At 34.6% G+C, this 15524-nt stretch overlaps 1 pseudogene; it reads right to left on the bottom strand.

Annotated features, from left to right (window-relative positions):
* Nucleotides 1-14544: 14544 nt before the first annotated feature.
* On the bottom strand, nucleotides 14545-15213 carry LOC138153316 (translationally-controlled tumor protein-like; annotated as a pseudogene).
* Nucleotides 15214-15524: the final 311 nt, after the last annotated feature.

Below are 15524 nucleotides of genomic sequence, written 5' to 3'. Positions count from 1 at the left end.
TTACTGCGGCTGAAGCATAATATATTTTAATCCATCTGTTTACTGTAACCCTGTGTGTATTCCTCTATTTCAAATGTTTTCTTGTAAACAACATATTGAAGGATTTTTCTTTTTAATCCATTCTGCTATCCACTTATGTTTTATGGGAGAGTTCATCCCATTCACATTCACAGTTATGATTACTATCTGTGTCCTTCTCTCCATCCCATCCCCCTTCCCATTTATGCTTTTCTTTGTCTTTTCTCCCTTTCATTCTTTACTAGAGATTTGCTTTTGACCACCACCTTCCTCAATATTCCCTCCCTTCTATCAGCCCCCTCCCTTTTTTTCCTTTTCCCCTTACTACTTTTTACCTTCCTTCTATCCCTCCCTCCCTATTTTTCCCCTTTCCTCTCCAACTGCCTGTAAGTCTAGTTAAATATCTATACCTAATTGAATATGATATTCCCTCCATGAATTAAATCTGATGAGAGTAAAGTTCAAACAATGCTCATCACCCTACCTTCTTTCCCTCTATTTTAATATGATTTTGTGGTTCTTCATGAGATATAATTTACTGTCTTCTGCCTCCTCTTTTGCTCTTTTCCCATTGCAATTTTTTTTTTTGCATTTAATTAGCTTTTTTGTCATCACATCAAAATCATCTTAAAACCACCCCCTCTGTCTATGCATTTCTCTTCTGTATGGTGTAATAAATATACAGTTCTCAAGTGTTGTAAGTATCAGCTTCCCATGTAGAGATGTCAACAGTTCGTCCTTATTGAATAAACATGTTTGTTTGTTTTTCCCTTTCCTGTTTACCTTTTTATGCCTCTCTTTAGTCTTGTAGTTGAAGATCAAATTTTCTGTTGAGTTCTGGTCTTTTCATCAGGAAAGTAAAAAAAGTCCCCTTTTTCATTGAATGTCAATCTCCTCCCCTGAAAGTTTATGCTCAATTTCACTGGGTATTTGATCCTTGGTTGTGATCCAAGCCTCTTTGCCTTGTGGAACATCATATTCCAAGCCTTCTGCTCTTTTAATGTAGAAGATACAAGGTCCTACATAATCCTGAATGTGGCTTCATGAAATTTTAATTGTTTCTTTCTGGCTTCTTACATTGTTTTCTTCTTCATCTGATAATTCTGACATTTATCTACAATATTCTTTGGTGTTTTCAATTTGGAATAACTTTCAGGAGGTGATTGGTGGATTCTTTTGATGGCTATTTTACCCACTGGTTCTAGGACCTCAGGGCAGTTTTCCTTGATGATTGCTTGAGAGATGCTTTCTAGGCTCTTATTTTTTCCTCATGGCTTTCAGATAGACCAATAATTCTTAAATTATATCTCCTAGACCTGTTTTTCAGGTCAGTTGTTCTTCCAATGATGTATTTTATATTTTCTACTATTTTTTCATTCTCTAAATTTTGTTTGAATAATTCTTGATGTTTCATAGAGTCATTAACTTCCACTTGCCCAATTCTAATTTTAATGAATTATTTTCTTCAGTTAGTTTTTTTACTTTCTTTTCCATTTGACCAATTCTACTTTTCAAAGAGTCGCTTTATTCAATGTACTTTTTTCTCCCATTTTGTCAATTATATATATATATATATATATATATATATATATATATATATATTTTTTTTTTTTTTTTTTCTTCTGTCTCTCTTATTTGACTTTTAAAATCCTTCTTGAACTCTTCCAAGAAGGCTTTTTCGGACTTGACATCAGTTCATATTTCCCTTTGAGATTTCAGATGTGGGTATATTGACAATGTTGTCTTCTCCAGAATTTATATTTTGATCTTCCCTTTCACCAAGATATTTCTTTATGGTCATTGATATTTTTCTATTCTTGTTCATGTTGTTTCCCTTTTTTCTTGATTTTAAATTTGATTTTTGCTTCTGGGAGCCAGGGACCACTGTCTCAGACTTCTTATATTGGGGGCTACGGGTTTGGTTACTGGTGTTCTGTGCTGATGGCCTCAGGTTCTAGCAGGTGGATGTTGGAGTAGACTGGTAGTTTACATGGTTCTGAGCTGGAGGTGGTATGTGCCTGGTGCTGGCACTTGACTGTTCCTCCACCCTAGGGAACAGGATCTCCCATTGGTACACTGAGGAGGGTATACTGCCGGCTTGCTGGGACACCTCCCATCTTGTACTTGTTCCCTTCAACTGCAACAAGAGGGACCTTTCTGGTTATTTCCCCTAGGCCCTGGAGCTATAAGACTGCTATACCCCCATCTTTATGATGGATTCACTATTCTAGGATTTTTCCTAGCCAATATATTCTTTGGGGTTTTCAAAGTCAACAAAGGAGAGTGAGAGTGACATTATGCTTACTCTGCCATCTTGGCTCCTGGAAGTTTAAATAGGTGACTCAAACATTCATTCTATGGGCTAATAGCCCCAGAATTATCTGCTGCCACTGCCACAGGCCCTTGGTAGAACTACTCTTTTTTTCTCACCTAGTTGCAACAGACTCTCTTGAGTGATTTGGGGATCACCATTGCTGCCAGTGATTCAATTTGCTGGGGTCTGCTCTGGATATGATTGAGTCTATATTGGTACTGCCTTTGTGCTTGTCTCCACTCTCCTTCCAGCCTGGTGCAACTGATTTTTCCTGAGTACATTCCAGGTTGTCTTGGGATGGAAATCTGCCACAAACTATCTCTTCGTAAATTCTGCTGCTCTAGAATTTGTTCAGATTCATATTTTAGAAGTATTTGAAAGAGTGTTTGGGAGATTTCAGGTTAGTCCCAGCTCTCACTCCACCATCTTGGACCTGCCCCTCCTTCTTAGTATTTCTTATAGCACAACAGTATTACATCATAATTATATATTACAACTGGTTCAGTCATTCCCCAATTGCTGAGTATCCCCTCAATTTCTAATTCTTTGTCACCACACACACACAGAAGCTGCTATAAATATCTTTGTACAAATAGGTCTTTACCCCTTTTATTTGATCATTGTGAGATATAGATCTAGCAGTGGGTATTAGTGATTCCAAGAGTATCCAATTTTAGAGCCCTTTGGGCATAGTTCCAAATTGATTTCCAGAATAGTTGGATCAATTCACAATTCCATAAAAAGTTAATTCATGTCCCGATTTTTCCACTTCCTTTACAGCATTTGTCATTTTTCTTTTATGCCATCCTAGCCAATATGATAGATAGCTCTGAGTTATTAATAAGTAACTTGCTATCAAAAGATACATAGCCAGAAAATGTCAGAGGCAGGATTTGAATCTAGATATTCTTGACTAGGAGGGCACTGCTTTATCGTTTTGAGTGAGTCATTTTTTTTTTAAGCAATTGGGGTTAAGTAACTTGCTCAAATTTACACTGCCAGTTATTTCTGGGTGCGGTGCTAAGTATCTGAGCCCAGATTCAATCCCCAGGTCATCCCAACACTGGAGCCAGTGCTCTTACTCGCTGAGCCACCTGGCTTCCCCGTGAGTCAGTCTTAAAGGCAGTTAGGATAGAGTACTGGGCCTCAATTCAGGATGACATGATGACAAATTATTTTGCAAATGTTTATGAACTATCTGAGACTGGAGAATTCTCCTAATTCCTCTGTAATTCAGTATTGCCATCTGCAAAGTATCGTTAATAATTGCACCTATGTTATAGCATTGTTGAGCTAACACATATAAAGTCATTTGCAAATATTAAAATGATAGGTCAAAACTATTATTGTTGCTGCTGCTGCTACTACTACTACTATTACTACAATTCCCATTACATCATGGGAAAACCATGTTCAAAAGAAAGCATAAATGAACTTCACCAGATAAACTATTACACTTTAGGAGTTTCTTTGAAATAGAAAGGAGATAATGAGAATGAGATGTACAAAAAAGACAAAGACGGTGAAAGAAATAGAGTACACAGAGACAATCAAAGAGATGAAGATGGGGAAAGAGACAAGGAGATAGAGACACAGAGACAATTACAGATAAAAAAGATGGAGAGATATATAGACAGATAAAAAGACGTGCAAAGAGACAGAAAGATAGAAATATGGAGACAGAGCCAAAGAGACATATAGACAGTCATGTTTTCTAGTTTTCTCAGTTATTTTGTTTAATTAGAGTCAATTACTCTTAACAAAATGTCACTCAGCTTGTAGTTCTTATATATGGCTCTGCTTCTTCAGCCACATTTATCCATCCCTCAATATTAATATTTCTATTCTTACAAAATGTCCACAATGTATGTGAAAACATAATTAACTCTTTATAAAATATATAAAACTCTAACAAAAATGTCCACAGCATATGTGAGAACATAATTAACTCCACAGTCTTTATTTCATTTTGCCTATATATATAAAGATTCTCAACTTGCCTGTTCTATTGCAATGGAGGATGTATTAATTTTCCCTTATGCAAGAGCCCCATAGAACTGAAATTTATTCTTAGCCAGATTCTAGAGTATTACTATTTTAATAATGCTTGACATATCCAGGAACTATCATCTATGGTTTATCATTGATGTTGAAAAAGTAAAACTTTCTAAAATGGAAAAATAAATATTGAATCTTAGGCCAGAAGTCTTGTGTCCTCCCCCCAGAACTCAAAATAAACAAAAATCAAAACAAAACAAAATCCTACTTTTTAATTTTGTATCATGTTTAAAAACATTCTGCATTTCAAACATATTCATTTTTCATTGCAGATACCTGTCATCCTTGCTCTTTTCTTTAGGGAAAGCTCAGATACACAGATGGCAGGAAGATTTCATTTTTTTACAAAATATCATGTGAACTAGCATAATGAAGGGAATGACTTTTCCCTTCCTGAATTGCAAAACATCAACAAAACCAATGTACGAACATATTTGCACCTTTCAAAGATAAACCATTTTGACAGTTTCTAATATCAGAGACAGGCTTGAGTATTTCCCTCCACTTTTTTAGACACTCTTATGTAACAGTTACAGTGGGGGTTTTCCACAACTTGTTTAAATGGTGCATACTGGTCAACAGGTCAATTGCTAGGTCTACACAAAACCATTAAGTCTCAGTATTCTGTTTTCTTTTTATTTTGAATAGGGTTGACTGAAATGACTAAAGACTTTGGTGTCATGAAGACACAGCTAGGAACTCATACTTTTGTTTCATCTAGCCCTTAGGGAGTAAATATTCAATATGTATAACATTATATAATTGATAAGGTATTGGTCTTGCTCAGAAGAGTAAACTAAGGGAAAAGTGAATTAAAAGAATCCGTGAACATTTTTTCAAGCTGTGATAGGGACAATTCAGGTAACATTAGCAATCTGAGGTTTTCAGGGGAAAAATTGTTTTGAGAGGTCAATTTTGTACAGTCCAGAGTTGTACAGACACATGAGGATTCAGGTTTGAGCCATCCAAGGAGATTATTTTCATGAAAAATCATCTGAGATAATTAACTTGCTTTCACAAATATCTTAGGTAACATAAGTTCTACAATTTAATGGTCTTGACCCAAGATAAAATTTCAATATCTGGTATAGGGAGCAAAATATTTAGAGAACTATATAACAATTTGATAATATTTAGCAGTTTGAAGTTAATAATACATATTCTTCTGGATTTTACTAAAGTTAAATATTCCATTAGAATTTATAGTAGTTAATATTTATATAGCATTTTACATTTTATAAGTGCTTTTTTTCTGACAGCTCTGTGAGATTATCTTGCTGCTCTATCTGTCTGCTGATTCTGATGTATAAGTACTGAACAAAAGTTTAGAGTGAATATTATCCATCTTCTCTGTAGCATATTTTAAAGTCTGGTATCTGGCTCAGTAGAGTTAAGAATTAAATCAGAAATTAGGACAGGAAGATGGAGAGAGAGAGAGAGAGAGAGAGAGAGAGAGAGAGAGAGAGAGAGAGAGAGAGAGAGAGAGAGAGAGAGAGAGAGAGAGAGGAGAGAGTCTGGTTGATTGATATAACTGTTGTGTTTAGTTTGCAGGCCATGTATGACCAAGATGTTTATCTTTAGTTTCTATCACAGTTCCATTACCCTTCTTAATAAATTATAATATTAACACATAACAACATCTATTTTAGAGTAGAGACAACAGATTTCACCTTATCTTCCCAACAGTTATTACACTCACTACTCACTACAACCCCTAGGAAATGAGCAAAATTCTGGAATCATGGCAAAAATACATCCAAAATAGTAACTGTGGGCAATAGAGAAGCTGGAAAGGCATTTTGTTGCTGTTGTTTTTCACAAATTCATGTGTAGTGCTGCTCATGCATTGTAAAGAATTATTAGTCTCAGATTTTATCTATACACTCTAAGAAACATATGTTCTTTCTGAAGGTGAATAGAAAAGCCACAGAGTGGTGTTTTCTGGCTTGGTAATGTTTTCATTATTAGAGACTTCAGATGGATGAGGGAATTTTGTTAAATAATAGATGTAATGTTCATTTTATCTATGGGCTACTTTGTTTTTTACTTGTGAGATCACTATCTTTCTGTTAAAAAATCTATTTAGAGATTGTTTTTGTAACTGTTAAAAAAAGTGGGAATAAGACCTGATGATGTCTTCTACCCACCAAAGCTCTTGTGAAGCCTCCCAAACTAATTCAAGTACATCATTCAAGCTATTATATGTTTAATATATTGAAATTATGAAGTAGGTTAGGTACAGTTACATAAATATTCAGTTAAGGAAATTAAAGTCCATAGGGGCTAAATAACTTTTCCCTAGTAAGTGACTATACACATATTGAAGCTTTATTTCACATCACATTAAGACTTTAAATATCTGGGGGAAAACCCTAAAAGACTCAAGAAACACACATAATTTTATATCTTTTGATTTTATTCTCTAAATTTTAGTTTCCTCATTGTGTATTTCATTTAAATTGAATGTGTGTGTCTGTGTGTGTGTGAGAGAGAGAGAGACAGAGAGAGAGACAGGGAGAAAGAGACAGAAGAGATGAAGTGAGACATTATCAGAAAGAGACTTACAGAGATAAAAGAAAGAGAGGCAGAGACAAAAAGACAAAAGAAAAGAAATAGAGAGAAGAAATAAAGACAGAGGCAGATACAGAGAAAGAGAGAAAAGGGGCAAAGAAAGAGAGATCGATATAAGAAGACATAAAGAAACAGAGAAAGAGACAGAGAGACAGAGATTAGCCACTTGTGGAGAAGCATGAATTTCTATTTAACATCTCCTTTTATCCGAAGGTTCTTCAATATCAGATACTCTCAGAGCCCTCGTCAATGTCTGTTCTCCCAGTGGAACCAGATTACTGCTCATTGAAGCCATTTTCTCATTCTGTGAAATTCATAACCATTATTCTCCTAAAAAAATAAAATCTACTCTCTACAAGTGTCTTAATATTTTCTGGCTATCAGTTCATCAGTTAGACTTATCAATTATACCTTTCTTGCTATGTGACAGGATGACCTCTTTCTTGATCACAAATTAAATGGGTAATATTCATGTTTTTTTTTTCTTTCCTGAATGCAGACCACTGTTGTTAACATGCTAAACCTTTGTTTTGCCTGCATTCTGTTGAAATAGGTAATAAACTCCTGTCATCAGTTACCATGTGTTATCTTTTATTTTCTTCTAATATTTTCCCATTTATTCTTCATCCTATGACAGTCTTCCCAAATACTTTTCTTTTACCCCTGTCCTTTTTCCCTGAAAGAAGCACCCTAGAAAAGCTGGTTCTGCTCAATACCCCTTTGAGTAGTAATTGTGTCTGTCTCTAAAATTTAATTGAATTCAAGAAGCATTTATTAAGTAAGGTGCTAAGACACTTTGCATGGGGATATAAAGATTTAAATGTGATCCCAATCCTTAAATAGTTTATATTCTACTGGAGTAGGAAAAAGGAAGAACAAGTACACAGATAAGTAAATACAAAATATTTGAAAATGTGATGCAAATTTATTTTGATTGGCAAGAACAATTAAGGAAATCAAATTAAAAGAAAATAAGGGAAACAAAAAGAAATAAGCAATTATGTGGTGATGGCACTGTGATAAGTATTTTTTTCAGATACAGTAGTATGCAATTTTATCCTCACAATAACCTTGCAAGGTAAATCCTATGATTTTTCATCCTTTATAGTTGAGGAAACTGAGGCAAGATGAGGTTAAGTAACATTTCCATAATAAACTATGATAGCTAATAATTGTCTGACACAGAATTTGAACTCAGAATTTCCCAACTCCATTTCCCACTATGCAATGCACCATCAGTTACCTCTATGACTGACTCTTGTAAAAGATGATTGTTTTTGTTTGTCCTTCATTCTTGAAGAGGACCATGACATCTGAGAGATGATGTCTTTATATGCAAGTGAATTGGATTTAAGTGAGGGTGCACTGTGCTAAGTAACCAGCCTCACTTTTTCCTCAGGAACGCTCTGGGCCCAGGGGTAAGATATAGATCAGGACAACTGGAGATGACCCTGCATGCAGTGGAAGGCTTTGGCCTCTTTAAAATTTATCACTTCATTGGAATATTTAATTTCATTCAAATCTAGAGCTCTGATGGATGCAAATAAAGCTTTTCAATAGGGCTTTATCCCTTTACCTTAAATACACACACACATGCATGCACACACATGTACCATTAAGTTCACATATTGGGCATTCTGAATATCTATTTCATAATTTATTTCATTTTTCTTTCTATATCAACATCTTTTTTCATCGAGCATGTTTGTAAAGTTTCCATTACAAAAAATCACTCTTCTCATTTTTTCAATCAACAATGCAACAGATGATTGATTTTCAATGGAAATACAAAGTACAGGTAGAAAATGGAAAGTACAAAGCAGGATATATCAGCCTAAGTTACTCGTCATTTCTTGTGTTCTCTCTTTTCATCATCCCAGGGCTAGCACTTACAGCTGGTAGAAATAAATAACTTAAATCTTTTGGACATCTTTATTTTGCAAGGTATTCTTCATTTTTCTCACCATATCTCACATTCCAGTAGTTTTGTGAAAAGGTAATTTGTTTTTAATTATGCAAATCCCTTATTATGTACTGTATTTTTGATGAACAAGTACTTAAAATTCTAATGTGTATGACTTTTTTTAAGTGAACAAAAGTTTAGATTACAATGCTTGTCAAAATCAGGAGGAAATTCAGAGAAAAAAAGAATCACATAAGTGTATTATATAATAGATTGTTGAAAGTCTGAAAGTGAATCATCTGAGGACTAAAATGACTAAGACCTTAAGATGCTCTAAACAATCACTGTAGGCAATCGCTGATTGAAATCTAGCTGTTCATGGTAATTTCATATAGTTTAATTAAATGCTATAAGAGTTCTAGTATGTTCAAAAGCTTTATGAAAGAAAGGAAAGTGTGAAAGATAATAATGTTATCTCCTCTCTTGCCGTGGGCTTGTTTCTTCATAAATACACACATATGAATATTATATATATATGTATAAATATGTAGATATATTAGAATGAACGTAAACAAATAGATATTGTTTTAAGTCTTCCCAGGAAGAGATATACTTAGCTCTTGATTATTGCCCAAAATCTAACATTTCCAATCAATAAGTCAATCAAAAATTCATCTCCACTTTATGTTCATGTGGGAAAAGTGTGACTATCCTCATTCCTTCTATCCATACTACTGTGAAAGTCACTTAACTAGATGTTACCTCTCATGTTTCACACAATTTCATGAAGTTTACAACTCATATTTCAATAGAGTATGAAATTTCCAAAGCATCTGACCTACCACCAAACAAACAAAACAAACCACAACAAAAAACAAACCACACCTTGCATAGTATGTAGTGAAAATGTCATTATCTACTTGTTAGAGATGAGAAGTTTCAAATTGAAGTTTCTTCATTCTGTGATATTTCTTGCTTGGCATACTACCCTGGGACATTATTCTCAACATTGAATTAAGATTCATCTTTACTTTCAAGTTCCATGCCTTTAGCACAGTGCATGACACGTAATAGGTGCTTAATAACTGTTTGTTGAATGGCTGGTTGATATTTGTCCTAATAACTCTGAATATAGTGAAATAGTAAGTAACTTTGCTATTAAAGATACACACATGCATACACACACACACACACACACACACCTTTATATATCCAAAGACAGAAAAAATAAGACATTGAACCTTCAAATAGACCTATAAATTCCTCAGTCTTATGAATGACTGAAGGAACACATAGAAGTTACTTTCTACTTCCTAATATGGTAATAGGAACTTCCAGGGATAGAGCAAGGTGGAGTAGAAGAATTCAGTCTACTTCTCCTACCATTCTCCTCCAAATAACTTTAATATAACAATGCAAACACTAGAGTGAAAGAGAGAAGACGAGGTCAGAATAAGATATTTCTTCAATTCAAGAAAGCTTAGGAGGTTAGAAAGAAAGATATGTAACATGGGAGTGGAGGCTGACCAGAAGTCTATGTGAATGAAACACTAAGTAATGGGAATATGTAGTGATGACAGAAATAACAGTAGCATTGAGAGCTCTCAAGCTAAGTGAGGAAGTGATGTCAGGAAGTGATTACATGGGATAAGTTAGAAGCATTTTCAATATGATCAGGGGTGAAGCAAGGATGTTCATTATTTCCACTGTTTGTCAAAATGTATTAGAAATGCTAACTTTAGAAATAAGACAATAAAAAGAAATAGAAGAATTTAGAATAGTCAGAGAAGAAGCAAAGCTATCACTCCTTGCAGATGATATGACAACATAGATAGAGAATCCTAGAGAATCAATTAAAAAACTACCTGAAATAACCAACTTTAGCTATGTTGCAGGATAGAAAATAAACCCAAATAAATCATTAATATTTCTGTTTATTATCAAGAAAGCCCACAACAAGAGATAGACAAAGAAATCCCATTTAAAATTACTGTAGACATTATAAAGTATTTGGGAGTCAACCTTGCAAAATAAACCCAGAAACTATATGAACATAATTACAAAACACTTTTCACACAAATGAAGTCAGATCTAAATAACTAGAAAAAATATTAGTTGTTAATTGGTAGGCTGAGCTAATGTAATAAAAATTAATTTTCTACCTAAATTAATTTCCTTATTCAGTGTCACATCAGTCAAACTACCAAAAAATTTTTGTAGAGTTAGAAAAATTATTTTTAAAAAATCATCTGGAAGACCAAAGGGTCTAGAACATCAGGGGAATTAATGAAAAGAAATTCAAGGGAAGATAACCTAGCTGTACCAGATATTAAGTTGTATTATAAAGCAGCAGTCATAAAAACTACTTGTAACTAGCTAAGAAATAGAGTGGTATATTAGTGGAATAGGTTAGGTGCACAAGACATAATAGTCAATGATTATAGTAATCTATTTTTTACAAACAATGGTTTTACAATGTACAATCTGTAAGGCATGGGTGAAGTTACTTTTTTGTCCATATTGGTATATTTTCATTTTTTTATTTATTCTGTATTTTTGCATATATACTTGCTGACTTTGTTGTAATGTAAATTCCTACTAAGTAGAGACTGGTTTATCCTTGCACTTGTATCATTTGCTAGCAAATATGAATTGATTTATTGAAATAATTTCTCTGGGATTCAGTTTTTCTTTAAAATGAAAGGTTTGGAGGAGATGATTACCAAGGTCTCTTGCAATTGTACATATCTGAGCATAAAATTGAGTAGAATGAATGTAGCCTAAAAAGATTTCCAAATAGAACCCAAGAATGAGATGTCTAAGTTTGAACTGGCTATTATATTCTATCCATGTAAAGATGGAAGATGGTGCCAACAGGAAGTTTTTTTTTTCCTTAACAGAATAAATTGAAACTAGTAAAATGCTGCAGGCAGCCTTTGCCAAAGGAAGCAAACATTTATCTTCCAAATTTCTAATGTGTAGTTTAGAAGATATCTACTACAGTAACCTTACTTTGTTCTGTTTTGTTTTTGCAGTTGTAAAAGGTGCCTTTGGAAAGGTCAGAATATTATACCTAAGCATGAATTAAATTCATTTAAAGAACCTTATTTAAACATAGCTTTCAAAATGGACTCCTTTTCCCAATAAAATTGTCTCACACATAACAACTTTTTTTTAACCCTTTGACATTTTCTGTTCAGAAGCTACAGGGTTGTATAAGAAGGGTTTCTTCACTTAATAAAAAATATAAAGAAGTGTGTGTTTGTATGTGTGTGTGTTGGTGTTTGTGCATTTTCTTCATACATAAAGGACATTTGAAAGTTACAGATGAAAATATAATTCTGCATTAAGGGGTAAATTTACTGTGTCAGTGCTCATTTGTCAAGAGCTGGTGCTTGGACTGGATAGACTTTCTTTGGTATACTTAAAGCATCCACCACAGATTTGTTCAATGTCTCCATTCTCACTCTCTCCTAAATACGTGCTTCCTGTCAAAAAAAAAAAAAAAAGAACTCAGCTCAGTGTCTTACAGTTGGTAAGGCACTTTGTCCCTGAACTTAAAACAAACAAACAAACAAAAAACCTCTGGCTGCTTCACAAAACTTTCTGATCTTGTCAGAGCCAGCACTGCACTTGAATGTTGCTGACAGATCATTAAAGAAAAGATATAGTATGTGCAGCCAAAGGGAGAAAGTGTTTTCAAGGCCCTGGAATGTCATTTCTGATTCATCCTGAAGAACCCATACATAGGCTGTCACCTGGGGAGTAGCAGATTTCTATTGCATTAATCACGAATGCTCCCTATACCCTGCAGAACTTGTAGACTGTGCCACCCAATTTAGCACATTGTCTTGTACTGTTTTCTAACTTCAGCCTGTCTTATCTTACCAACCAGATTATAAAATCTTTGAAGCCATGTCTTGTGATTCTTTGGCATTTCCCACAGTGACCACTATAATGCCAGATAAAGTTAATGAACAGCTGTTGACAAAAATTGTTGTAGATCATCAAAACTTTTCCCTACTATATACATGTTACTTTTTCTCTTCTTCTAAGTCTTTCCTATAGAACTTTCCCCACATAATCCTTTCAAATTCTGCTTTCAATTTCTATAGGAAATAGCAATACACTTCTTAATAAACTTGGCATATCAATACATATTTCTTGAATTAATGAACTAAATAATCTTTCCAACCAAAAATTTCCTTCTTTTTGTCCTCCATGTCTCATTTAAAAAATTTCATTCCTATCAATAATGGTTGTTTATTAAGTACTTCAAGGACACACGATTTTGTTTCTGTGGATATTTTCCATTTTAAGGTAAATTTAAAATCTAAGTATACAGCCTTCAAGAATTTCTACTGTTCTGGGGCTGCTAGATGGCACAGTGAGTAAAGCCCCGGCCCCAGAGTCAGGAGGACCCGAGTTCGGTTCCGGCCTCAGACACTTAACACCCACACAAAAACACTAGCCGTGTAACCTTGGGCAAGGTACTTTACCCCAATTGTCCTCCAAAAAAAAAAGGCAAAAATTTTTTTTTTTAATGATTTCTAATGTTCCAAAGAAAAAAAGAAAAAGCCAAAGGTGCTATCTGAATCTTCATCAGTTTTATTATAATAGAAAAAAAATACTTCATTTAGAATCAGAAGATTTGAACCAGTATCCAGACTCCATTCTTACTACACATTCAATCATGGATGAATTACTTAACCCCTGTGAGCTTCTTATTTTCTTGATCTGACAAATTAGGGCTTCAAGTTTGTTGACCTTGAAATTCTCTTCTCCTTTTATAAATGATCTACCTAAGAATATAGGAAATATCTAAGCTCTAGAAACACTTTCCTTCAAAGTACACAACTGAGCTACCTACATAGAAAATTGTACTATAAACTTGCTTATTCACTTCTTCCCTTACACTGGAATTTTTAGTTCTAAAATGAGGAAAATGTCTTATTCACCCAGATTCTCAGTCTATTGCATTCCATAAAAAGTGATCTAGACAAAACTAGCATCTAATCGTTGCTCCATGCCTGGAAGAGATTCCCTAAATAATCTCCTGCTATTACATATATATATATATATTTTCATTGTGTGCCTTCATTTACATGGGGAAGAAAGAAGCTTTTAAAAAATATCACTCTCACTCCCCATGCTGTCCCAACAGCATACTTATTTTTAATATAAAAATGCTATTAAATCAAAAACAAAATAATATGTTGAACATGTCTGAGAATGTAGGGCATGTTTCTGTATTAAGTTTTCTTCATAAAGGAGAGAAACATGTTTCTTTGTCAGTCTTTAGAAGTCAAGATTGGACACTGCCGTGGTCAGAGTCCCTTAAGTCCATCAATAATTTTGTTTTTCTTTACATCATTGGGATCTTTTTTAAAGCTGCTCCTCTGGGAGCTAATTTTACTCCATAATAAATCATAAAAGTCTTCCTAAGTTTATTTGATTTTTTGATGTATGTATTTCTTTTGGTACATTATTTTTTTTTCCAGCTATAGACTGTGTGTCCTGCTGCCATTCTTCCAGTTGTAGGAACTTATTTTCCCTCGATTCCTTACTTTTTTTTTTCTCTCAAATGGGTTTAAATGCATTTTTAGACAACCTACATGGCATGTTTTTTTTTAAAAACAATGCCTCCACTCCAAATAAATCAAGGTCAAAAATAAATGAATAAAGCTCAAGATGACATCAGTCCAAGTTTGTCCAAGTCCTGGTGTTGTGTAGATGACAAAAAGCAGCAGCCAGTTATGATGACAGGTGATTCAAAGTAATCAGCTGAATTTGTTAACATTTCTCCATTTCTAAACCATCCTTAAAGAAAATCATATATGGAGTCACACCATCTTCACGGAAGTCCAAGAGAGACAACATGCCATCTGGATTCATGTTTTCGCCTATGAAGAACTGATAGTTTTTAAAATTAGCAAGGATGAGTTTGATCTGTTCTGCAGCTCCTGTCATAAAAAGGTTTTACTCTATCTGGCTTGTGTTCTTCAAGTCTGCCTTTGATTGATTTATATAGTGTTTGACGTAGTTTTTGTAGGATTCTTTTGTGAAACTACTTTCTTGAAGATGATGGTTTATTACTATGTCAACTCCAGTGATTACAGTGGCATCTGTTCCTTCACCCTCAGGACCTTCAGCAGAAGCATTCCCACCAATAAGTGAATCATCAATGGTACCCTCTGTCCTACTGACCATCTTCCCCTCCACCTCCAGGCACAGCCGGTTCGCGATCTCCCAGATCTTGCAAATGTCGGAGAGCATCTCCTCATGGCTGATGAGGTCCCGGTAGAAGATCATGGCGGGGGAAGAAGGGAGGCAGCTGCGGCGGCGCTAGCGCTGCAGGGGCTCGGAGAGGGGTGTGAGCACGATGCAGCCGGAGCGGAGTTTGAGGGGGAGGGGGGAACGGGCGGAAATGCTCTATTCCTTACTTTTGACAAAAAGTTCTACTGTAGATTTTTGTGGTTGTTTTTATTTTTTTGATTAATGGAAAGTAGCCTCATCCAACAATATGCTTAAAAGTGTCTGATGGTATATTATTTTTTTGCTACATTTTGAATGAAGCCTTTTCTTTTTCCACTTGTTACAAATAATCTCATCCTTGATTTTTCAATATTTCCTTCACAGTCTTTTCTATATATTCCACAT

The sequence above is a fragment of the Petaurus breviceps genome, unplaced genomic scaffold (genome assembly GCF_028583685.1).
Source record: "Petaurus breviceps papuanus isolate PSGF00001 unplaced genomic scaffold, PetGlider_PUasm1.0 90977, whole genome shotgun sequence".
Classification (NCBI taxonomy): domain Eukaryota; kingdom Metazoa; phylum Chordata; class Mammalia; order Diprotodontia; family Petauridae; genus Petaurus; species Petaurus breviceps.
Note: the sequence above shows the minus strand (reverse complement) of the source record. Positions and strands in the feature narration are given on the sequence as shown.